This window comes from Pezoporus occidentalis, unplaced genomic scaffold (genome assembly GCF_034315485.1).
Source record: "Pezoporus occidentalis ecotype Australia unplaced genomic scaffold, CSIRO_AGI_Poc_V1 ctg18, whole genome shotgun sequence".
NCBI classification, from domain to species: domain Eukaryota; kingdom Metazoa; phylum Chordata; class Aves; order Psittaciformes; family Psittacidae; genus Pezoporus; species Pezoporus occidentalis.
Window position 1 is genome coordinate 5,185,199 of NW_026913640.1, and position 26,855 is coordinate 5,212,053.

Genomic DNA, 26,855 nt, shown 5'->3' on the forward strand with positions numbered 1-26,855 from the left:
AAACTGCCTGCACCGATTAAGGAGTTCAATAGTGTCAGCCCCCACCTGCACCAAGGTGCTTCCCTGTAGCAAATTCCCTCACTTGGCCCAGAAAGGCAGCATGTACACCACACAAAGGGAAGAAACAAAGCAAATGTGACCTGCATTGCTTTACCTACTGCTCCTGGAGCAAGTCCTTGGGTTGCAGAGAGTTCCCTGCAGCTTGCTGCCTTATGATAAACGGTCGGGGAGAAGACAACTGGTGAACCAGCACACCAAGTGTCATAAAAGACAGAAGGCAGGTTTAACACACACCAAGTGTGATGCAGAGATCCTCAGGTTAAATGGTCATAAGCTACTTCTGTAATCTCCTGAGGGGTTTAGTAACTTACTAGCTTAGTACATATTAGTGTGGTGCTCTGCTAATGCACGTCTACTACCTGTGGGACTTGCTGTGGTGGGGATGTGCCAGCATACTTGCGGCAGCAGCTAAGGAAAGGCCCAGCCCTCTCACAGGTCTCGTGGGAAACAAGTGCCCAAGTAGGCAAGTGGCAGGAAAACCTGTCCCTGAAGGAAGGATCCTCAGTTTCATTTCTAGTAACACTGCCAGCCCTTGACTGCCCAGGCAGACCTCCTGATGGCCTCTGCTCCCACAAGAGCAGCAGCTGCCCAGAGTCTGCTCTCACTCTGCAGTCCTCACCATCACTGGGAGGTACAGCAGCTCCACCTGCTCCCTCCTCCTTAAAAACAACCAGGAGTGCCCAGCTCCTCACCATACTACTCAATAAGTAATGACACCACTCCAGGTCCATCCTAAGGATGGTCCCTGGGGACAGCACAGATGCTTGCACACTACTCACACTAGCAGCATCTCTGCTCCCTCTGGGCACTCTCTTTTTCTAACCTTATAGTGCTTTCCCAGGAAAAAAAAAACAAAAAAACAACACTGCAGTGAGGCAACTGCAAAGTTGCGTGAATACAGGATGGGAAGGAAATTGGGGAGGAGGGAGTAAAGCTGTGTCTTTAACCTTATTCTTGACATGTACTTGGCTTTGAGTGCTCCACTATGCAACTTTAATAGAGATTCCCTGCAGTGGGGTTACACGGATCCGTGCAAGCACCTGCACTGTCAGCAGGCTCCGGGTGGATGGAGCACGCCTGCTTGGAGACTTTTCCACAAAAAGTATCTGGGACTCTGGCATCCTCTCTGAGATTACAGATGCCAGTCTTCAAAGGCTCCTCTGAACTCCCTGTCTGTAGCTGAATTTATTTACTTTGAGGACATCAGTCCCCTCCAGCTGAGAGGGCACAGGAGGGCTTGCGCTGCTACAAGAAAGTCTGTTTGCCATGACCTTGCATTCCCTGAAATGCTTGGAAATCTTTCTGAGACAGCTTGGAGCACTGCACTGGATCAGGTGGCTAATTATAAAACTGACTGGCTTTGCATGCATACCTGATTCATATGGAGATGGACAGCAGTGCTCATGGGGTTTGTGCTGTGTACAAACATCAGCTGATTTTCAAACGATCATTAATATAAGCTCCCCAAAATCTGCAGCACACTGAAAGCCCTGCTGCACAAGTACAATCAGTCCATCAGGTTTAACATTTCATATGACCCCCACCTTCCCAAGGAAGCGTTTCAAAAATTACTTTAAATGCAAACATTTCCTTTTGCATTTCCCTGTCTCTCGAAAGTATTGTTAAGTGGATCTGTAAAACTTTTAATAGCAAGTTGTCATCTTTGGACATAAGCCATGTTTGAGATATCTCACTCAAAAAGGCAGATGTTTCACTAAGTTCTGGCCATCAAAATCAAGGAAACCATAATGGAAAATATTTTGCAATCTTATCTACAGTTCTTGCCTCCTACATCCTCTATAATAGACATTTATAGTAAACATGAATGTATAATATAGTAACCTGGATAGTAGTCAGTCAGACAAGAAAAAGAAGAACCAGAATGGCATAAATCCACAGTAGATTTTGGCTTCTGCCTTTTCCAGAGAATAGCTGGCTGACTGGCTCTGCAAGTGATGAATTACGCAAGCACGCACACCAAACAGACACCTGAGCAAAATGAGTGGTTTGATTCTCTAAGAAAATGTGGGCATCACCTCAGGCTAATTTTTCCATCTGTCTAATTACTAAAGTCAGTACTAAGCAAAATATGCAGTATTGGAAACTATTACATTTTGAATGACTGGTGTGAATGCATTTGAATCTTACCACAACCAATGCGCATCCCCCAATCCAAGGTAAATTTCACTTACTATGCAGTGAGTCCATTCCCCTGCAAAGATGCTTCCCAAATGTATTTGCAAAAGGCCTTTAACACATCATTCAGAGATTCCCTGGTTGCTGCCCAGTTCAGACTCATTACAGCACTTCCATTTCTGCACAGTCAAAAAGGAGATAGTATTTGCAAATTTTAATGGTACTATGACACCCTATCTGAAGAACAACCAAATATAATATGCCATAATTCATACAACCCTGACAAGTAATAGCAGCAAAACTTACATGTCATCTAAGTGCAAAGTACTTTCTAAGATTTCCTTTTATATTGAGGTACACAGTGCAGTGGTTCAGAGTTGCAATCAGTGCTAGGATCCTTACCAGCTCAAGCAGCTCTGGGATTCTGGTAAGTGGACAGCTAAGGACTTGCCTGAGGAACCTGCAATAACAACACAGAGCACTGCTGCAGAGATGAAGGGCCTGACGTGGAAAGGGAAGGGACAGAGCTGAGATGGAAGCACACCTTTCCTGGCCGGGGCTCATAACCCATGGTGGCAGACGAGTTGGAGCAGGGAGAATGAGTGTTTGATCAATTTTGACTAACGGTGATAGTCACAGAATCTGAATTAGTGGTTGCAGGATGAAATTAAGATCTCCACACAGCCACCCAAAATCCCCAGGATGGACGTATGGGCACCTGTGCAGCCCCTCCTGAGACCTTGGGTGGCAACAGCTTTTTGCAGACTGAGGCCGTGTAAGAGCAGCTGTGAGCATTCGGTGTACCCTGAATGCCAGAGCACTAGAGGACAGTCCTGGGCAAATCAAGACACATAATGTGCCAGATGAAATACAGTACTTAGATCTCTTTGGTTCTTTATAATGTACAAGGAGGGACCCAAAGAGTAGGTTGCCACATTTTCATTAAGTTCAGCCCTAGTCTGCCTTGTTCACTTGGAAGAGCCTGGAGAAGAGAAGGCTGCGTGGAGACCTCAGAGCAGCCTTCCAGTATCTGAAGGGGGCCTATAGGGATGCTGGGGAGGGACTCTTCATTAGGGACTGTAGTGACAGGACAGGGGGTAATGGGTTAAAACTTAAACAGGGGAAGTTTAGATTGGATATAAGAAGGAAGTTCTTTACTGTAAGGGTGATGAGGCACTGGAATGGGTTGCCCAGGGAGGTTGTGAATGCTCCATCCCTGGCAGTGTTCAAGACCAGGTTGGACGAGGCCTTGGGTGATATGATTTAGCGTAAGGTGTCCCTGCCCACGGCAGGGGGGTTGGAACTAGATGATCTTAAGGTCCTTTCCGACCCTAACTATTCTATGATTCTATGATGAGTGGGGAACAAGGAAAATTATGGCAACCATAACAGTGACCTATTATTTGAGGAAAATAAATCATTTTGATCAAAGGTGTTAAAACTCCTTTTCAGCAATGTTAACAACTCTTTTGTATGGATACAATATAAATAGCTGGAAGAAAAGATACGCTTATTAAAGATCAAAACTATCCATGCTTTCAATTAAGGGACAGAAAAAAAAGAAACCCTAGCTAGTCACATCTATGTCCTCTGAAAAATTACAAAGAGGAGAGAAAAGACATTTCCAATATTTTTGGATAAAGGAATTCAGCAGAAGAAAACTCAAAATCTTTCAAGTGATCCTGAATAATCACGATGAACCAAAAAACAAGTCAATCTGTTGTCCTTCAGTTCCCCTAGTGACCACATTGTTGTGCAAGCCAGCTTTTACAGGAGCATGATGAGGACACAGAACTTCAGCTATACCCAAGGTTGTCCCACACAGGGTAAGGAACATATCCTCTCTTCATATGGGAGGAACCCTGCGGGTGCTTCCTCCTACTCTCCTCTATCGCTTCCCTGCTCTCTCGTGCAGCAAAGGAGGATACACTTGACCAAAAGGTCTGACTTTCACCGATGCCTGAGGTGGCCCCTCTGGTAGAGTAGCTATTGTGTCAAGGCGCTTCAGATCAAAACATAGCTCCTGCAGGAAGCCATTGCCACCACACAATGGTCACCTCAGCCAAGCAGCATATCCAGACTGACCCTTGCCACTGCTTCCCTATCCAAGAGCAGCCACGGTGCTCCTAGAAAGCAAAAGTATTTTCCTCATACCTGTAATTGAAGAAGTCACCTGGCTTACCCAAGTAAAGCTAGAAGGATTTCTATGTATGCACCTTACATATTTTATTTTGCTGCTAGAGTTGCCTCAAAGAGTTTATTTTCTATGCAGACATCAGAAATGCAAATAAAGGAAGAAATTAAGAGGAAATCTAGAAAATGTTGTAGCAAGTCTTGTCAAAACCAGATCACAAACTGCATCACTGGATCGCTGCTTTCATTACGAATTCTTCATTCCAGGAGCTCACAACCTTCAATTATTCAGTGATAAGCTGCTAGAAGAGGACTGATGCCAAAGTACATTTTATTATCTCTACAAAGTCTTTTTCAAGAAGCTGCTCTGATACAGCAGATGACAGACACCAGCACTGCAAGGACAGAGTTGTGCCACCCTTCGCCCTCTCTTCCTTGCAGGTCTCCTGAGGCAGGGGCACTTGAGTCTGTGCTTTGCTCAGACCCTCCTTCAGGAGGTCTAGCTACCACCATGGCACATTAGCAGAACAGCCGCTGTCACCCCTGTCATCACTCAGAATGAGATCTTTTACCCTTCCAGGATGCAAATTACCAACTGTCAGTGGTGCATAATGACACCAAGGTCTACATTAAGAAAAAGCACTATAGAAATGGTAATCAATTTTAATCAATACCAGGTGCTAAGTCTGAATCAAGCCACTGATGGCAAAATGGCAGCAGCAGAGACAAGATTCTCCAGCAGACACTGAGGGTACAATAGGAAAAATCACTAGCCCCAACATAACCTTCACATTTACAAATGGGCTAGCAGGACTGATGCTGGGAAGCTCTGGCATCAGGGGGTACCAACCCAGCAGCAATAGAGAAAGGGTTTTGTTATCCAATACTACCCACACAATCATTTTCATTAAACTGGATCCTGTGCCAAGTTTTCCAGCCTGTACCCACAAGCACAAGACCTGTACCATCAGCACAGCTCTGCATGTGCTCTTTCTGTACCACCAGGACCCCAAACACGGTATTCCAGGACAGTATCTCCTCATGCTCATCACACTGTCAAAAAAAAAAAAATGGAAAAAGCAGTACTTAGGTGGGTTTGAACCCTTGAAAAACATTCATGGTTGTTTCATTTCGAGAAGGGAATAAAAAGACTGTGAATAAAGCCTAAAATTGAATTACAGAAGTGCATAGCCAATAAGATATGTATTTTAAAAAATTAGCTATTGCTGGCTGACAAAGTCCAAGAATTTTTCAGGGAGGGAACATGCAGCAACCAGACACTTGTGATGTGCCTCAAGCAGTACACTGAGGGACAATAAACCTGTCTTAACCAATACAACAAATTGGATATGGCTCCCTGCATCTTTCAGGGACCATCAGCTGCCATCTGTATGTTTCCATATCCATCTACCATTATCACATACTTAACTATAACTGTTGGAAGCTTCAGGGGGCCACCCCTCACAGTGGTCCCAGTCTGTTCCACATGAAAATCAATGGCAAAACTGGACTCCCAAAGGACTGAGCCTTTGTTATTTCTAATTCTGGGGACAGAACTTATTTTCCCAGGAGGTTAAGCAGCAAATGAACCTGATCCTAAAATGTTCAGAAGAGGATAGTAATATCTGTAGTACCTGGAACAATAAAAGATTATTAATAGGACCAAAATATTGCTGGATTTCACCTTTTGTACTTATTTTGTACTTTAACCTCCCAAAAATTATAAATAAAACCAGATTTTTTTTTTTGAAAATGCAGGGATAGCCCATTTCAGTTTCAAAATATTTTTGAACATTTCATAAAATGAAAAGTTCATTTAAACTTAATAGGTTTGAGCTTTATCCATCAGCATTTTCTGAGCAAAAAAAAGAAAAAAAAATGCTACAAAAATCTTTGTCAGCTTTCTTAAGATGTGCTTTTAAAGATTCCCAACTGAACTGGCAGGAGCATGAAATATTTAATGTTTTTAAAAGGAAATAAGCTTAACTACTTTTCTGTAGTAGCAGAGAGACCCTCAATTTTTTTCCTTTCTTACCTCTAAAAAAAAAGATTTATAGACTGACAAATTGCAGCCACTTGCAAGTTAACACTGAAATCCCACTAGGCAATCCAGTAGGATGCTTTAAAATCACAAATCTTTAACAAGTCAGTATTAGCTGCAAAGCATTATTAAACCTAAAATCCTGGTTATTTTATAACTTCAAACTATTAGATAGGATCAGATGTGGGGTTGTCTTGGAGGTTTTTGTTAGGTTTTGGTTTGGCTTTGTGGGGGTTTGCTGGTTTGGTTTAGGGGGGTGGAGTTGTTGGTGGGTTGGGGTTTTTTTCCACTCTCTGCTTTTCTTGTGCATATATGAAAGCAAATTTCTAGACCTCTAAAGGGTCCCGTGTAAAATAGTGTAGAAATTGAACACACAGAATATTACAGTAAAAAAATACCAAAGCAAAAAAGACAGAGCAGAGTCAGAGGTATATGTCTTCTGATAAACAGTGCTTTTACTTGATTGTGCATTACAAACATGAATGAATGCAAATCAGTTTTCTTCTGTAAGATAGAATTTCACCCACTCCAGTGACCTGAACCACAGAATTGATTGTCAATATTTTACCCTGACACCCAGACATCCATTACAGGATCCCACCCTGACACTCTTCTCCCAAGCAAGGAGCTCAGTTTTCCTGAATCAATTAATCTGTGTTTACTTACGTGCTTCCCTATCTATAAAGGCACTGCACTGATTTAGTAAATCCCTTTGGAAATTAAATCTTGATATTAAAACCTGAACTTGAACATGTGAGCTGGCAGAATTATCAGTGACATATGGATCTTCCCAGCTACAGGAAACAGGAATTTATTCAGCTCAGGATTACTACTACTGGAAGTGTTTCCCTAGCACACAGTCAGTTTAGCCCTGCTGAAGTATGTGGTGTGCACAGTACATACCAAAGTGTGTCAGGTCCTGGCTCTGGCAAGGAGTTACACACCTCACACATCTCGGTGGGGCTGGTCTGCTGTCTTCTGACAGAAATACTTGCAACTGACTGGAGCAAAAAGCTTAAGACATGCTCATTCAAAACCAACCTTTCCATCCTGCGGTTTGAGTGTAGAGGATATTGAACTAATGAGAAGTGGTCTAGCACAGATATGAAAGTATTTTTTGGCACAAAGTAAGGACTCAGCATTATGCTGACTTGAAGTAGGAGCTGGGAGCTCAGTAAATCCCACTGATCTGCTGAAACAAGTGAAGCTCACTAATTTTGACTGAACAAAAAGGGGATGGGCAAGACCAATTCTGCAAAAAAAAAAAATACATCCCTAAGAAGCACTAACAAATTGCTGAATTTCGTGTTAGTGTTTCTCCTGAAGACTTGGCATGAGATTAACTAAGAATGAAAGCTTTCACTTAAAAGAAATAAGGTTCTGTCCTCCATGCCACAGAGAAAAGCTTCCCAGAGCTTTGAAACCCTCTTGTTTCAGCATGTCACCATCCTATCAATAAAAACTGCTGATATCTCAGCCTAGGTTAAAAATTAGATTTTACTAACTTTCAATACCACACTTTGGGTCAGGATTTTTTTTTTAACTACTCTTTGGGTGTCTGTGAATCATATTCTAGATTTCCTTGCCATGAGGACTAGACTGTTGGTTTCTGTTGTCTGTGAAAGTTGGGGCCTTGGCTGCAAATGGGACCACACTAAACCCTGAAGGACTTGCAGAAAACTGCAAGATCTGCTTGAGTTACCACTGCCCAGGTAGAAGAAGGTAGCAGTTCTTAGCTATTCCTTGATTCAAGTGAGCTCCCAGATGGCTTTTTTCATTTATGTTAAGAAAGTGTACTATGTCAAAATCTACAAAGGACAAGAAATTATGGACTATATCTTTAGCTCACTCAATGTATAGACCCTTCCAGAATCTGAAAGCAAATGCTAAAATCTCACTACAAGTAGAGCCAGGTTTCCCTTTACCTGGAATTTCATAGAATCATAGAAAAGTTAGGGTTGGGAAGGACCTCAAGATCATCCAGTTCCATCCCCCCTGCCATGGGCAAGGACACCACACACTAGATCATACCACCCAAGGCTCTGTCTAACCTGGCCTTGAACACTGCCAGGGGTGGAGCATTTACCACTTGCTTGGACAGCCTGTTCCAGTGCCTCACCACCCTTACAGTAAAGAACTTCTTCCTTATATCCATCCTAAATCTCCCCTGTTTAAGTTTGAACCCATTACCCCCTGTTGGGACATAAGCAGTAGTAGCACACACCTGTGACTGAAAACACTGCTTCCTTTAGAGGCAGCTTTAATAAGTTGGCAAAACCACCAAAAGAGCCATCAACGACAAAAAAATACATCTGGAGAGGTGGGAGAGGAGTGGGACACACTGAGGCACATTACTGCAGCTGCCATCTCTTGTGGCAACAAAAATGTGGCAAAACGGTTTAAAGACAGCATCAAACACATTACAGAGATTCTAGTAGCTGCTTCTGAGTATGTGACTTAGGTGGAAAATCTAAAAGCACAGTCTGAAAATGCATATGCAGATTAATGTCAATCTCTAGAATTTGATTCATGCTATCATCTTATTCAAATACACACACATCACCTTAATTTGACACTACCCAGTTAACAAACCCCACCTTCACACTGAAATAACTTATCAGTAGCACCTCAGAAAGTCAAATATATTGAGCCACTCCAACTATTTTGAATAAAGTCTTTATGGTTTATTTCAGCAAATATTCCACTCTGATTTCCACTCTGGCAAACAAGTCTGAAATATTGCAAGACATTTAACAAGCTCCTTGTAATTCTGTGGCAAAATAAAAGGCATTTTAAGAGCAGTTCATTTTGTTTAGAAACCCACTGTATGACCTGGAGGAGCATGTACAGACACCCAAGCACTGTGTAAGTGGAATTAGCACCACTATTCAAGTGAACCAAGAAGCCCTGACAAACCCAGGTGCAAGCAACAGCACACCACGCAACACTCAAGTTTGTGCTGTTTTCCTGAGTGCTCCTAATCCTGTCCTTTAGAGCACTGAGGAACTGCAACATGTATATACCTAGCTCCCACATAAGGCCAGTGGGACACAAACCTGACAGCTTCATAAGTCCTTCAGGGCCTCATTTAAGTCTCAAGAGCTTGATTTTCTATATTTGTTCAGCCCCTAACATCCCTATCTGCGTTTAAGGTTCAGCTTTAGAATTTGCTATAAGTTTAGGGATCTCTGCTGTGAGCCATCCCAGCCCTTGACTCAAGCCCCGAGATTAAACTTCTGTTTTCCAAACTAAAAATCTCCTAAACTTCAACACAGCAGTTCAAAAAGTTAGACCATCTATGGAAAGGCATGTACACCCTAATGTTTTGAAGGGATCTGCTCTGCAGTCTGTCTGCTGTGAAGCACATGGAGGAAAGGAGCCCTGCATGCTGCCCCTCACCAAAGCATCGTCATGAGGCCCATCAATACCAGCCAGGCTGCTGCTGAAAATCTACTTGCACCCCTGTGAAGTGGGACATACCAACAGGCCCCTGAAAAGTCAAACCTACACCCCATGGGCACCAAGGCCACAGGGAGTCTCTGGGAGTAGGACCCAACCCTGCTATGGCTGGGAAATAAGGACATGGGAGCAACCAAATGCACACCCTGGAAAGCAAGTTCTGCACCCAGCTTCTGCCAGAGCTGCTTCTGTTTGCTGACACCCCTCCTCCAAAACAGCTTTTTCCTACAGAAGAAATCACAGGAGCAGCCTGGGCAGGTCCAAGTTCTGCAGCAGCCTCTTCTGTCTGTGGTGTTAAATAGAAACACATAATATTTAACTTTTCTTCCTGCTTTATCACAGGGAAGGTCTTATCTGTGTTAATGCATTTCAGCCACCTCTCTTCAGCACAGTCACGAAAAAAAACCCATGATTGGATATTTCTAATTCCTCCACTTACACTTCTTTATTAATGCTCTACTCTGTGTGCAATAAACTAAAAACCACACCTGCTGAAAATCCTTCTGGCAAACAATACAGGATCAAAGAGTAGAATAGAATTCTGTGTGACCTCTTGTTCCACAATGAATGGTGAGGCTAAACAGCAGCTTAGGTAATTATGCAAAGAGTAAGTATATATTCAAAACAACCCCCTATAAGCAGTACCTATAATACTCCATCTAACAGCCTATAACTGGGATGCAATAACCACTGTGACATCCAATTGCTTTGACATAAGCTCACCAAAAAAAATAAGATAAATCTTACCACTCTTTTCAGCCCAACACAGTAATGGAAAATAAATTTTAAGTAGCAATCATTTTAAGCTATTTATATTATAAAATATATATTTAAAAAAAAAAAAGCCAAAAAAAAAACAAACTTTAAATACATCATAGAAGGTGTGAGAAGTTTTTGCTATAGGTCTACAGGCAATTGCCAAATAATATTTGTATATTAGAACCGAACTCCTCATCACTAAGAAATAAACACAAAAACCAAACCCATCCTGCCCTTTGTTCACACAACAACTGCACTCCACTCTGGGATGTGATGCTTACCAGCTTCCAAGCAGGACTACATATCTCCTTCAACAGCCTCCACATAAAAGACTTTCTTTGGCAGCTGTGCGGGCTGGGAGAGAAAACTGAGCCATGTTTTCTTCAAGCAGCAACAGTAATAAAAGGGTGCTCAGTGCCGCCAGCAGTAACTGCCACCAATCCCACCCTGCTCAGTTGTATAACAGAACCGAAATGCAGAGTGCACATGTGTCCTGTGAAGGCAGAAATCATTCCCTTCCTAATTAGCATCAGAGCCTCCTACCTGGGGAGGCACTAAACTGCACTGATCATGAAAAATTAAACATCTCCAGCTGAAATAGAAGCTCTCAGTGTCAAGCTTTGGTACCATAACAGATGAGAGACTCAGTATCAAAGAGTGAGTGCAAGAAACAATGATGGCAAACTAGTCGCAAACCCCAGCTTAGCAGGCAGAGTATTACAGTGGTGACAAGTCAAGGATTTTGTTCTCAGATCTATTTGTTGGAAGCAGTTTTGTGTATTCAGCAAAGAAATCGGAAGGGAATAGCAATTGCAGAGAGCTGCCGCAGCTGAGCTTTTCAGACCATCACACCAGTGCAGCCCATTTCCCAGCAGGATGCTCCTACTGGGAAAACCTGATATCTGCTTGATATTACTGTTCTTCCCAGGGCAGTTCAAGCAGTAGGATGCTTCTGAGCAAAACTGTAATGATTCAATAGAGAAATGTTCCACCCATAGAGGGACAAGACGTTACCTCACCAGCAGCTTCATTGGATTTATTGCATATTGCACTCCCACAGTGCTTATTTTTCCTCCCAGTTTTAATTTTGTAGCACATAGTGGTTCCTTGCTTCAAGAATAATTTGCATAACCAAGCAGAGACTCATTTTGAAGCACACTTACAATAGCATCCAAATGCCATGCTGTAAAGTTCAGTAGGGCTGGGAATGGCACATCAGGTTTCTGTCTTGCTATTAAATCTTACTACTTCCTGAGGGCTATGTAGTCTTAATTTTACTCCATGTTTTTTTGCCACAGCACTGCTCATACTGTCATTTCGGTACAAATCAGATGAAAACCTGCACAGAGCCATCAGATCTGTTCCTCCATTAAAGTTTCTGAATCCTGTTTTCCCTGAAAACCTAGGTAAAGAAGAAAAGGCAAAATACAGAGAAGCAAAAGATTAAAACACATTGCTGTGGGTTTGCATTGTTACAAAAAGTGAAACAGCAGGGAAGAAAATAGTATAAAATGCTTGCTGTTCTCCCAAAGGCACTGAATGATGGCTCTTGGCAACTAACCCACAAATTTCAGTTTGCTTCCTCACAGCACCTCAAAATGCACTGCCTTTGTTTCCTTTTCCTTTGTTATTATTTAATTTCCCTATGGAAATATGGTACTAAACTTCTGTATGCTTTTTGTACAGATGGCATTTAAAAAAAAAAATCATTTTAAGAGGACATGCTGTCCCACATTTATCCCATCTTCTAGTGAAATGCAGGTTAACGATGCTGCTTTGCTATGTCAACCTGTAACTCCACAACAAGTTCTGTAGTCAGAAGTACCAAACAAGCACTGGATGAGGGTACTGCAGCACTTATTTAAAAACCCTGCATAACTAGGGATACAGATTCTGCATTATGTTGGCTTCTATGGTGCTTTTCATTTATCTTTGCAATCCAACCTACATGCTTTCTTGCAAATATAGCTTCTGTGATGGTGATTTTCCTTGAGCTTTTTTTTTCAGTTATTCAGTTTTGGAATTAATAAACAACTTAGAAAATGAAAATGTCACAGCTTTATGCAGAATGCATCAATTAATGAAGCAGGATGCAGAACAATTTAAAGGTACATTTCCCAGTGGCAGCAGAGCTGATCCTCTTCCAGCAAAAATATCCCATTGACTGCAACAAGAGCCAGCAGGCTTAAAAAGATTCTCACGCTTTTACAAATGAAGACAAGCTATTTTTCATTAACAGCAACAGAACTTTGAGCTTAAGCGTTGTTTAAAAGCTATAAAGTGCTAAATGTGCTCAAAGGGATTAAATTTACTTTAAAAAAAAAGCAATTTGCAGATCTCAAAAACATGTTATAACAGTCTGATGCAAATATGCATGCTATCAAAACTACAAAAATTTGGTATCTCTTCCCTGCTCTCAACCTGCCCTATAATGAAATATCCTGGGGAAAGAAACAGGCCAGAGGAATTCATTTATAGATTTTTTTTAACTCTTTGAAGTACTTGGTCTGGACATAATCAGAAAAGTGGAAGGGTGCTTTGGAGATTTAAGGGTAGTTTGGGCTTTGCTTTATCAGCTGGATTGAGGAAATCACTGACATCTGATTGAAGCAAGATCCTCTTATCAATGGGCCTCTACCATAGTTTCTTCCCATGTGCAAGAATGCAGTAATAATGCTTACAGAAGCATCCACAGAGTTCTGCAAAAACTAGCACAATCTCACAAATCCTGATAGGACCTTTCCATAGGTAGAGAGAAGCAAAAGAAGGTAAAAATTGCCATCATGGTCCATCAAAGCCTCTCCAGTCTGGGTGCATAGGAGGCCCTGTTTCCTCCTTGTAGTTCTCAGATCTCTTTTCTCTGTAGCTGCTTTCAGCCACCCAGTAGAGAAGAGGAATGGGGGAAGACTTCCAGAAGAGGTGCCCTGGTCCCAGTTCGGGTCCAAAATACATTTCCTTCCCAGGGACATCTGAAGCAACATACACTAACTGTGCATATTAGAAAATCACTATGGACTACATCTAAAGTACTCCTGGCTATTAGAAAAGAATAGTTTCCTTCAAGAAATAGACCAGACATTTTAGGCCCAACTGAAAAAACATACTATTTTCCCATCTCAACTACTTACTATGTTTAACACCATGAGACACATCTACTTTTTTTTGTCATCCCCAAATATGCCCTCATTTTCAGTTGCTCACAGGCAGAAAGTCAAGTGCTGTAGGCTTTATGCAAATGCAGTAAGAAATAGAGACCACCTCAAAACCTTTACAATAGGATGAGATAAAACAAAGTAAGGGGAAAATCCAAAGTTGTGTGGAAGAAAGAGCAGTGAAATGCTTCATCCCAGGTCACCAGACAGATAAATAGAGTAATGAGGGAAGAGCAAATAACCTCCTGATGCTCAGTTTACCAGAAATTCTTCATTTCTTTTAAGCACACCATACTCTTAATATAAAAAAAAAAAAAAACAAGCTCCAAACGAACAAAAATGTATCTTATGTAGTTGAAGAGGAGCTAGGCTGTTGTCCTGGGTTCAGCAGTAGCAGTCATTTTTCTCCTTCTTGGTAGCTGGTGCAGTGCTGTGTTTTGACTTTCGGCTCAGGAACAGAGCTGATAACAATGATGTTTTGGTTTGGCCAAGGACTTTGTGAGCCTCATGCTCTGCCAGGAAGGAGGGGAAGCCGGGAGGAAGCAGAGACAGGACACCTGACCCAAACTGACCAAAGAGGTATTCCATACCACAGCACGTCATGCCCAGGATGTAACTGGGAGTTAGCCGGAAGGGCTGGGAGACTGTGGGGTTGGAGGAGGCATCGGTCAGAGCTTGGTCGGGCTGGGGGGGGCAAGTTATCGGTTGGCTGGTGCTGAGGTGTTGTATTCTCTTCCCTTGTTATTCCCTTTATCATTATTATCATTGGTGGTAGCAGTAGTGATTTGTGTTATACCGTAGTTACTAAACTGTTCTTATCTCAACCCATGGGAGTTGAATTCTTTTCGATTCTCCTCTCCACTAGGGGGGGGAGTAGGGGGAGGGCAAGAAGGGGGGGAAGTGAGTGAAATACAGCTGTCATGGTTTAAACCCAGCCAGACAGCTTGAAGTTCACTTTAAAATATCTGGAATTTCAAACACAATGATGCACTAAATGTAGTTCCCCGGGGCACTTGTGGAAACCAATGCTCTTTGTGGCTGGGAAAGAAGGGAAAGAATGCACACAAATAAATGTGTTAGGTATGAACAAATTTTCTGAGAACACAAAATGTACCTCATGTTTTAACTGAGGAAGCTCAGAATCAAAGTTAAAGTGGAAATTACCATAAGGTACCCTCACTCTAATCCTAATCAGGGACAGATAAATTTAACACAGAAGTGCTAATCCTTGAAGGCATATAGATATTTGATTAGGCAAAGTGTATTGATTGGTAAAAATTAATTCCAGCGTCAAAACCTGTATTGACTGTTTTCCCTCTGCTTACACAGTTTAACTAACGTGACCTCAGAGACACGTGTTTCTGTGAGGGTGGCTCTGTGTAGAAGGCTCTTCCCCTTTACTGCTGTTTGCTCTCCATCTATTGTAATGGGATTCCATGGTGGCACCCTTCTGCTCACAACTTCTGCTACGCACTGGGTTTTCTTTACACTGCATTGCTAAAAAAATAAAACCAAACAAAACAAACCAGAAAATACGCAAACAAACAACAAAGCCTAGACATTCTGGAAAACAAGGAATCTGTTGTCCGCATCTTAAAACCTGCCAGAAATAAATTCCACTTAGTGTACTATTTTGAAGAAAATTTAGACCTTGCAAATGGCCATCAGACCCCCCCCAGGAGCACCAGGCAATGAGGCAAATTTGGCAATTTTTTTTCCCCCTTCCCTATGGCACATGCCTATTAGTCATCTAAGACTTAAACACTCATTTTTATCCAGTGATTTTAATTCTATAGCTGTCTGAGGTCTACAATCAGTGGAGAACTGCAGACACGTGCAGAGAACAATTAAACCCTTTGCTGCAGATACCTAACATAAAACAGGCTAGGACCTGGTTTGCAGAAGTGTATGTCTCTCTTCAGCTTCAGCCCCCACATACCATAGTTGTCCCACCCACTTTGCTTATATTTAATTCCCTTTTTACCCCTGTTGACCACCAGCAGGAGCTGAGACTAAACACAGGGATGGGTATGAGGTGCAGAATGAGGCAAGTTGCTGCAGATAGAGGTAAATATGGCAGCTTGCTGTGGTGACAGGCTAGCCCCTGCCCTTCACTGAGATCTCAGTACCAGCAGGGCTCCTAGGGCCTTTGTGCCAGGATGGAAGCAAGATTTTGGCTGCTCCTTTCACAAGTGTCTTGAATGAACAGAGCCATTTGTCGATGTCTGACTCAGTCTAGCACAGTCAAGGAGTTAATCCTTTCCAGTATTAAGAAACACTGTACTACAGGCTGACAACTTGAAATTCTTCTCTTTCCTAACACTACCGTTTACGTATTTTCAGATCATTTTCCACAGATTCTTCTGTTTCCATTTGTCTTATTTGAGCCTTACAGGTAGGCAATTTAGTATTTCTACTTCCCCAGGTAATAACTTCTTTCTGTCCTCAGCAGAGCTTGCACTACCTCCCAGTCCAGTAGTACCTTCAAATCCAGTCAATTTTTGTCTCCACAGATCATTAGTTATAACCAGACTTAATGTGAATTTCTGTGGGAACCCAAGGAACACTACGTCTCAATTTGAAGTACAGCCATCTATCGTTACTATTCGTGCCACATACAGTATGTCTGACATCACTGGGTCCCAAGAAAATTTATTTGGTGTAGTAGGCAAGACTAGGAGGCTTTGTATATACATATATATGGATATATATACCTGTCCCTTATATTTGCAGGTATATGCATCTCCATCTGCCCCTTACTGTTGTCAGTGTAGCTGTTTATTTAGCATTTCACTTATCAGTTATCTGTGCATATCAGGGGATATCTTGTTCGGGTTTCTTCAGCATAAAAAGTGTACATGAACAAGGAGGAGTGGGAGAGTGAAATCTGCTACAGAGAAAGGGTTGAAAGGCAACATATTTTGAAGTCTTACTGCATTCATATCCTGCTACTCAGGATAAACGTGAATGACCTACATACCAAGCATATGCACAAACTTATCAGTTGAGTTAGGGAGGTTACATCTACAGTGGCCCAGCTTCAAAGCAGTTCAAGAAGAGGCCTTGCAATCGAAATCTTAGCCTTGCAATTCCATGGTAAAACAGAGCAATTTTTCTTTATAATCCAGTAGTGCTCCAGAGTTCACAATTCTCGTATCTCTTGGTATTCACTTCAGTACTAGAGCCAATGTTTGTTATTCAAGGAAGGAAGGAAAGATCTCCACAGATATGGAATGCAAATGCCAGGCTTCACAATACTTTTTGACTATCATTTACATTTGAATGCTTTGTTAATGAGTGGTTTAATTCCAGTATGATAGCAACCCTAAAATCAGACCGTAAAGCTTTCTTCTGTCCATAAGATCAGACTCATATTTCTCCTACTAGTCTTTGATGTTACATAAAAATAAAACAGATCTGGTGCTGCCACTACACTTCCCACAAGCACATAAAACATCATGCAAAGGCTAAACATGCAGCAATGTCAATAAAGCAGAGTGCATAATTACACAGCAAGCCTGTGTAAACCTGTGAGCAGGATTTGGCCTCATGACTTGGAATAGGATTCAAACAGATGCCCACATTTCTCAAAAGGCTTAGACATGGCTTGATGTTAAAGGATAACATCACCTACATCCATACCACCATGACTCTGTAATATATTTTGTCTAGGATGTGCAGTTATAAAAAATACTGCTCCAGCGCCAACTCCCTTTTATTTCAAACCTGCTTTTGTTATTACCTCCACTGCTGGGATCTGGCAGGGCCATACAGAAAGAGCAGGTGTGTGTATTCCCAAACCAGAAGACACTTGGGGAATGCAGATAATAAGGAAAATGTGTATCCAGCACATAGAGGGTATCATGGTTTTTGGCATTGCCCAAAAATTCCTGAATAGATTTTCAGGATTTAAATGTCTGCTTCCCACTCAAATACAAAAGCTTTTCTCCTGGTACAGAGCACAGAGTTCTGAGGCATGGTACTGCAAGAGACCAGAAACCCAAGAATGAGCAAAAGTAAGCACCTAGTTTTAAATGAGGCCTTTTAGTCCTTTACTGGATTTAGCACAGCTCTCCTAATGCTCTTCCATCAAAAGTGGCTTTGAAAATAGGACATGGCTACTTTGAAAATCTTAGAGCAGTCTTCCTGACCTCAGTAATGTCTAAGGGACACAGTAGCTCTACAAGGAAACCACAGAAGCGCTGGCGAAAAGCACTTTAAAGGCACAGGCCTGATTTTAGTCACCAGCGTGAGCATCCTTTTAGGGAGAACAAATAGTTTTCTTTGCAAGAGTTGTCCCAGACAGCCCATAGCCTGCTCCAACACTGACCTTCTCATGGAGTTAAGGGCACCTTCAGGATGACTCCATCTGGCTCACAACCATCTCCTGCACTGCCAATGAAGAAGGCTCAGCTTTGATGGTCAACTGGACAAGGTAAACTCCAGCATTCCCTCCAGGCCAATGCTACGCCATGATCCTAAAAGGAGCTGGGAATAAGCTTGTGCCTTCTACTGTGGTGGCAAACAACACTGTCTTATTCACTACATGGGGAAGAAAAGGAGCTGGAGTCAAGCCTCTGCAGTACGTGCACACAAACACACATGCATTTATATAGGTTCAGCACTTACACCCACAACCTGCCCCACATTGAGAGGGCAGGATGGAGGAAAGGAACACTGATCTTCATATCAGATCCTAGGATCCATCAGATTCAAGGATGCAGAAACCTGGGCATGCTGGGTATCACACTGTTGCCAAATAATAACAGTGACCTTTTTAATGTGTTAAAGCTTCAGCCAGAAAGGTGATAAAGGAGACTGGGGAGGGGGAGGGAGGAAAGATCAAAATAATAATAGTTTCAAAGCACTGTACTTTTTTTAGACATTTTTTCAGTATGTTTCCATAGGAACTGGAACGCAAGGGAGCACACTGCAGCAGCGTTCACAAATGTTGTGTGGTTTAGTGGCTTGTAAAGGATTGGTTAAGGCCACCATGACCACTCTGACAGTGCCAGGCACCTGCTGCCTTTGCTGCACAACAGGATCATAGCTATGACATTTTGCAAAATCTAGGAAAAGAACTATTTTTCCCTTGCTTTTTCTCTAGTCCAGCTCAACAAGTAGATACTTCCCTGGCCACGAAAGGCTACCCCACCAAAGGCACCCACTCCATAGACAGGTCTCTTGCCCCTAAAGCACCCATACAGCCACTTCTGTTTATACCTATTCATACACTGAGCTCCTCAAAGTGCCATGTGGCAATTGATTTTTTTCTCCTCTCAAAATCATCTGATGTAATGTGAGACCTAAGCTCCAGCTCACCAGAGCAGCATTTAACTGCATCAAGGGCATATTGCCTGCCTCGGAGCAAGGCATAGGCATGCAGGTGCTTTTGGTAACCCTCCTGCTGGGGCAGAACAGGAGGACTGTGTACCACATGGAGAGCCAGGCCTCATGTGATATCACCCTTAACTCCCCCAGAGTCAGCCCCCTCAGTAAGCTGTCCTCAAAACTAACATGGGTTTTGTCTCAAAGGGAAATAATTAGTTGTTTCCAAAAGACAAGTATTTGAAGCAAAGAAACTCAGCCCATCTGATCAAAGGAATCAGGACCTAGGCTGGAGCAGGCGAATTAAGCTATTTAACCACATAAACATCACACCCTCAAAGAGAACAAAGGTCATCCAGAGTATGATGAATTGTGCACCTCTCCCTTTGAGGTGGTGTGAGCCTGAATGACTAGTTCAACTTTTTAGATGGTAAAAGGGAGACAAAATTACTCCCATCTCCTGTGCTGTCATTCCTGAATACGTGCAATGATGCAATGGCAACAATCCCATTTCTAAAGGATTTTCCCACCAACTTGTGGCAAAGGCTGCATAAAAACTAATTACCTGTACTTATGGACTGAGAGAAAAATAGCACTGTGTTACTTAAAGATTTGTAAAACCCTTAATATACATCTATGCTGAAACCTGCTGGACTCATCCCAAGATTTCCAACAGCAGGATAAAATACACTCTTCCTTGGACCTGCCAGTTCTGAATTTATAATCCAGCAGGAAACTAAGCCAAAAAGCTGGTAAAATGCTTCTGGACAGAAGCATCATGCAACCTAGAACCAGCAAGGCAAAGCAACCTCATCCCATGCTAAATCTGGACAGGAGCCAACTACAAATTTCCTCATACTGTGTGGAAGTGCTAAAACCTTTGTTGGGTTTGTTTTCTTTTTTAAACAAAAGTGGGGTTTTAAAACAAAAGTATTTTTTAATTCAATGGACGCCTACACCAACTACTACTCTACAGAGGGATTTTACAAACTCTTACACAAACTCTAAAGGAAACACTAATTTGGGTATTTAGATCCTCCACATACAGCAATGTTTCTTGCTCATCAAAACAACTTCTACTTTGCAAAAAAATCCATATGTAAATTACAGAGTCAATAAAGAAATATTCGTGTCCTCAACATAAAAAGGACATGGAACTGTTGGAACAAGTCCAGAGGAAGGCAACAAGGATGATCAGGGGACTGGAGCACCTCCTGTATGAAGACAGGCTGAGGAAGTTGGGGCTGTTCAGCCTGCAGAAGAGAAGGCTGCGTGGAGACCTCATAGCAGCCTTCCAGTATCTGAAGGGGGCCTATAGGGATGCTGGGGAGGGACTCTTCATTAGAGACTGTAGTGACAGGACAAGGGGTAACGGGTTAAAACTTAAACAGGGGAAGTTTAGATTGGATATAAGGAAGAAGTTCTTTACTGTAAGGGTGATGAGGCACTGGAATGGGTTGCTCAAAGAAGTTGTGAATGCTCCATCCCTGGCGGTGTTCAAGACCAGGTTGGACGAGGCCTTGGGTGACATGGTTTAGTGTGAGGTGTCCCTGCTTATGGCAGGGGGGTTGGAACTTGATGATCTTAAGGTCCTTTCCAACCCTAACTATTCTGTGATTCTATACAGGGTGTCTGAATCCAAATCTTACATCAAAAGTTACAATGACAGTTTCAGTCAGTTGAAAGATAGACGAAGATATCTGTGGAGCCCTGAAAGCCTCATACTGAAACATAGTTTGGTTATTAAAAACCCACCCAATCAAATTCTGTCTTTAGACCCTGGTTATTTAAAAGAAAAAAAAAAAAATCTGATTATTCCATCTCTTTTCCTACCTCTCCAACAAAGTAACTGTGGTGAAGATGCTTTGAAACTGTATCTCACTGCGTCTACAACTTGTATTTCAAGGATCAGAAGCAGTATGTTACACATATATCTATTATCTATGCTTCAGTGCCTCTGAAGTCATACACTGAAGTGGCAGAAGACATGCCTTAATCCCGGTTTTCCAATCCAAGTGAAATTTACTGGCCCAACCCAGTGTTATTACAGACACTCAAAAGCAGGATGTAAGTTTTGTGCGTCTGAATGTGTTTGTGCAACTCCAGATGCAAACACTGAGCTTCCCAGCTGGGAACAAAGTAACAAATGACAGATAGATGTGCTAAATGCAGAGATGTGCTAAACACAGAAAGCAGCCTTCTTCACAGCCCAAACTAAACAAAACAACACATACAGCAAAGAGGCAGCATGTAGTATATCGGTAGTACAAAGATGTTAGAATTTTTAATAGAAAATTCAGTGACAAGCTGGCTGCTGTGAACTCACCCAAGCACTCAGCTTGCTGTTGTAGGTCCCCTTGCAAGGAAGTCAGATCCAGGTCTTGTCTCTCGCATCCAGACTTCAGCTGTGCTTAACAGAGACCACATCCCACTCCATGAAACCATCGCTTTCAAAGAGAGCACCAACGCACAGGGCAGCAAGTGAGCCCAGCAAGGGCCAAGCAGCAGGACCTCTCTAGGGGCTAAGGACAAGTGGGGATCTGCTGAACTGGCCACCTGCTCCTGAAAGCATTTCTCCAGCTTAGCTTTCCCACCATAAATTCTTGATGCAAAGAAACAATTAAAAAAGAGCAATCCAGTCATTTATTCCCCAGGCTGGAGAGAAAGATAGGAGGCTGCCACAGCAGTGCCTGTTTTGAATGCTTGGCAGATACACAGGCATAAGGGGAATGATGCTATAGATATGCACAGACAGAAATAGCTAGAAGGATGAGCTAGTTTCAGGGTGGTGGTGGTGAAAGGCAGTAATCTCCCTTCTGCTGTGATTGCACCAAACCCAGCAACTGACCTGCAGACTCACCAAGCGTGCTGGCAAGAGAAGGTGCCCCCAAGCTCAAAACCTCATGCTGGAAATATCCTTCTCATACAGACCTCCTTCCTCATCTCGGGTAGGTTCTTCGATGACTGCATCTTCTCAGCCTACTTCTGACTCAGAGCACAAAACCCTCTCACTGCTTGTCGTGGGTTTTGATGCTATTCCCAGAATCCTGCCAGGAAAACACTGCTTGCCAGCAGGGAAATCCAGCAATTATGGCTCAGGAAATACTGCCAAAGCACTGACCTGAAGTATCTGGGCAGCCATCTCAGCCTTCCCCATGAACAGCTGCACGCAGTTCTCCCTACTGCTCTTACCAGCCTGCAAGGAGACAAGCACAGAGCTGTCACCTGTCACTTATGCAACATAGCTGCAAAAATACAGAACAGCTAAATGCGAGTTTTGCCCAGCTACCACCATTTAGCAATTCTTTCTTTCCCCCTCCTTCTCTGTGTGGCAACAAAATCTACTTCTAAAATTAGAAAAGTCTCACCTGAATGTACCTGCACTGGGAAGCAAGGAGGATTAAAAATCCTGCTTTTTAAAGCTGCTTGAGCAGGAACAATTAGCCAGCACCTCCTCTACTCTGTGCAGTATCAGTCTGCAGAAGCCACGGTACATGGCTGCCTGTACAATGGGACAGCCCTGAGAATACCCACGGCTTGGACAGAGCTGAGATGGGCAAAGATGCTCTAATCTCAGCTAGAGTTGTCAGTACGGGAAGGGAGGCAATCCTACACACATCTGAGAAATTGAAAAAAACAGGGAGGGGGAGGAAGAGAGAGGTGGAGGGAAGCAAAGAAAGGACAGAAGCATCAGAAGCACTGCTGTGGTTTCACTGATGGGGGGAGCAAACATGGTGAGGGAATGACAAAGCATGCACCAGAGAAGAGACAGACCACAGAAGACCAGGACTGGGTCGCATACAAGTGAAATTAAACAATAAAAGAATTCATGAGTGGGGCAGGCAGCCAGAGATATGGGAACACAACAGAAGGAGGGAACAGGCATGGGAAGAAACAGCCATGAGAAAAGGAAGGAGAATGATCTGAATTAAAAACTTGGTGCTCAGAAAAACACTGCAAAAAAATGAGGAAAAGTAAATCACAAACCAACCTCAACCCCATTTTAAACCATTTTATTAATCTTCTGAGCCTTAAAATGTCACATTCTGATATATGCTCCAACTACCTTACTGTTTGATCCCTTGCAAACATGGCAGAGCTGCTTGTGTGGAACACCACTTCCTCCACTGAGCCCTGTTCACATGCCCAGCATGGGGCAACAGATATTCCTGAGAGCAAGGGGACAATGGGACAAGAACACAGTCAGTGTCAGGGCAGAGGAGCCATGACCTGGGGGAAGAGGCATCTACAGATTTAGGATCAAGTACTGGTATTATAGGGGATCTGCTGTCTTGACCACCAGCTGCTAGCAGTAGTTGCTACCTCAGGTTGCTCAGAGAAACCTTAAGGGCTACATCCATAACATTAAGTTAAACATGCCCAGCTGCTTCCCAGGGACAAGGCCACCTTCTAAGACAGGACTGAATTAGATGACTGCATGCAGTCTGCCTAATAGAGACAACTCCCGACCCTCTAACTCCCAAAACAGGCCACCAGAAAAAGGTTGGCTGGCAGGGGCCATTTCAGGCCATGGACTGTTTCAGCATTTCCCCCATGTTGGCAGACAACCTCTCCCTAGTGCCAGACAGCGCACTTTGCTAACAGAGACAAACCCGCAGCATACCATTATACTGTAATTGTTCAGACAAAACCTGATTTTTTTTAATCCACTTTCATTTGTCTGTACTATTCAGCAACATCAGTAAAAAGAAAAAATCATAAATCATAGAATCATTAGGGTTGGAAAGGACCTTAAGATCATCAAGTTCCAACCCCCCTGCCATAAGCAGGGACACCTCACACTAAACCATGTCACCCAAGGCCTCGTCCAACCTGGTCTTGGACACCACCAGGGATGGAGCATTCACAACCTCCCTGGGCAACCCATTCCAGTGCCTCATCACCCTTACAGTAAAGAACTTCTTCCTTGTATCCAATCTAAACTTCCCCTGTTTGAGTTTGAACCCGTTACCCCTTGTCCTATCACTACAGTCCCTAATGAAGAGTCCCTCCCCAGCATCCCTATAGGCCCCCTTCAGATACTGGAAGGCTGCTATGAGGTCTCCACGCAGCCTTCTCTTCTGCAGGCTGAACAGCCCCAACTTCCTCAGCCTGTCTTCATATGGGAGGTGCTCCAGTCCCCTGATCATCCTCGTGGCCCTTCTCTGGACTTGTTCCAACAGTTCCATGTCCTTTCTATGTTGAGGACACCAGAACTGCACACAATACTCCAGGTGAGGTCTCACGAGAGCAGAGTAGAGGGGCAGGATCACCTCCTTCGACCTGCTGGTCACACTCCTAAAAATAGCATGTTTGTCATGGTAGGAAAGCTCAAGAACCTAAATTAAATGGGTTTTGGGATAATGCTGAAAAAAAAACCTTCGGTTCAGAGAGATGAAATGCACTGCAGGAAAGGAAAACTTATATTTGATGCGAACAACTGCAACAGCAATGGCTAGCATTTTTTAAAAATTGTGCTCCAGAACAGTGTTCAGGCACTTTCAGCTGCTGTTCTCCAGGAAGGAGAAAAATTACTTTTATAAAAATTACAACACATTTGTCTGATTGTTGTCCTGTTAGACAAGAACCAATGTGCCATGCCAGTGCTTGGGTGGTAGCATTACAGCAACCGATTGTAGTTTAAACTAAAGCTTTTCAAACTCATTTAAAAAGTAGACATGGATTACTAAAATTAAAAGTGTTTGAAAAATTTACAGAGTACAAACTGTCCCCTTTTAAAACATTCATATCAGCTAGGGCAACCTCCTTTCATATCAGTGGAGTAGTAAGGTTAAAAAAGCAAGTAAATGTTACCAGAAGCCAGGTGGGAAATTTTCTAGAAGCTCATTGAAACAATTCTGTGTAAAGCAGCCAATGTTTTCAGACCTGTATCTGTGGGTGGTTTACACCTTTTTCACAATAAGATGAAGAGTTACCACATTTTCTTTGTTAAAGGGGAGAACACAGTTGAAGTATTTTTACAATTTGATGTTTACCATTTAAATGATGGGTAAGAAAACAAGAACAGTAACAGATGGGTTTCTTTTAATTTAATTTATTATGAGCTATTTATGGTTAAAAAACACCAAAAAGCAAACACAGTATGCCCCCCTGCTACAGAATACTTCATGTGATATTTAATATCTAAATTCAGTGAAATAAAAGTGAACCAGGTCCAATTTTTAAGGTAGATGTTTCATACAACTTACTGAATGAGCTCTTAAGTGTAAGGTTTTACTTTATAACTCCATGAGTATGTCCTAAACAATTACAGCTTATATGCATGACTGTCGTTTGAACTTCCTGACCAGTTTCAAGCTACTTCAGTGGAAGAGTTGAGTTGCCACAAGCCTTGTAAAAGTCGTGACCAGGGAGAAGAGCAAGAGTCCCATAAAGAAAGGCTGAGAAAAGGGTGCGAAGTGACCTGTAACTTCATCTGGCAACAGAAAGTCTTCATGGGCAAGAGATTTTCTTAATGATGGGAAACTGCAACTGAAATAAGTATTTTATGTGACACCAAGGAATTCACCTCTTTATCAAGGTTTGTTTCCCATGGTGACTGCCTGTTGCCTAATAATGTGCAGCTGTGACTGATGTTTCCCCAGCAATTACAGTATCACTGAGGACTCGGACTGTGGCTGCTTTGAGGCATAAGGATTTAGTATAACTCAGTTAAAAAATTAACTAATCATGAGAGACAAACTCAATAGAAACCAAGCTTCCTTAGTTCTGCTAGTTTTGTGATCACTAGCATAATTCTGAAGTCTTAAAACCCATAAAGTTGCCATTTTCTTTACTCATTTTTGCTGTACATTGCTTCATGTACACGTTACAGTTGATGAATGCTACAGTTCTAGCTGTTATATGAGAGGAATTTACTTCTCACTTGAATTAATTTGGGTTTGCCAACTTTAGATTTTAGAGGATGTCCCATTGCTTTTGTGCTAGAAAGTGGGGGGAAGTGGAGCTCCCAGTGCTCATAAACAAGTTCTCTAAAATTAACTGAACACAGTGGAGGCGTTCCCAGTCAGCTCAGAAGCAGCTTATTTTTCCAGCCCTTGTTTCTGCTGATACTCTTATTTGGACATGATAGCACATGCTGTGTGTGAGAAAAGCTTTATAAATACTGGTAACTATGCATAAGAGCTCTCATATTTACAGTCATGAGACTTCTTATTCTAGTTTCAGCTTTAAGGACCAATAACTCAAACATGGAGCAAGTAGGGAAAGAGAAGCACAGACAGGTCCATCAACTTGTCAAAAAGTCCTGAAGCACACCAATAACAGATCTCTCATGAGAACAAAAACTTCTGAACACCAAGAGAGAGGATTTAATTACTAATGTTCTCCTCCAGCTACTTTCCATTGCCTATTCTGCAGATGCTAAAAACCAAATTGTCCTTAAACAGAAACAACTTCAGTTCATTTATATTGCTCTTGAAGATTAAATTATTCCCAGCAGCACAGATTTTTCTCCTGAAGGACTGGTCTTCCCATTCTAATACTGGTATTCGATGTACATACATGACTACTTACCAAGTTACTTGTAGAGAGGGGACTATTCCAGTACCTGTATTCAACCTCGGGTCATGCTTGGCATCAATTAAATATTTCCAGCTGCCTGAGCAGTGCCAGTCTAAAAGAGTACCCAGGCAATTAATGAGTGCCATGCATTCTCTTCAGTGCTCCTGAAAGTGGGTCAGCAATATTTTAAAGTGTGCACATGATCCTGCCCTGGGGAAGCCTAAATGATGACGCCTCAAGATGCTTTCCAGCATTCGTCTTCT

At 42.5% G+C, this 26,855-nt stretch overlaps 1 protein-coding gene across 2 annotated transcripts in view; it reads right to left on the reverse strand.

The window, feature by feature from the left end:
* Window positions 1-26,855, reverse strand: part of MTUS2 (microtubule associated scaffold protein 2) — a 284,828-nt gene that overhangs the window by 232,931 nt on the left and 25,042 nt on the right. The window contains exons 1-2 of one of the 2 annotated variants that reach the window (XM_062615082.1): window positions 21,929-22,247; window positions 21,395-21,590 (exon numbers count right to left, since the gene is read on the reverse strand). The exons of the other annotated variant lie outside the window; for it this stretch is intronic. The gene's annotated coding sequence lies outside the window, so the exon portion shown is untranslated. Of the gene's footprint in view, window positions 1-21,394; window positions 21,591-21,928; window positions 22,248-26,855 lie in introns of those variants that run through there. 2 annotated transcript variants of the gene reach the window in all.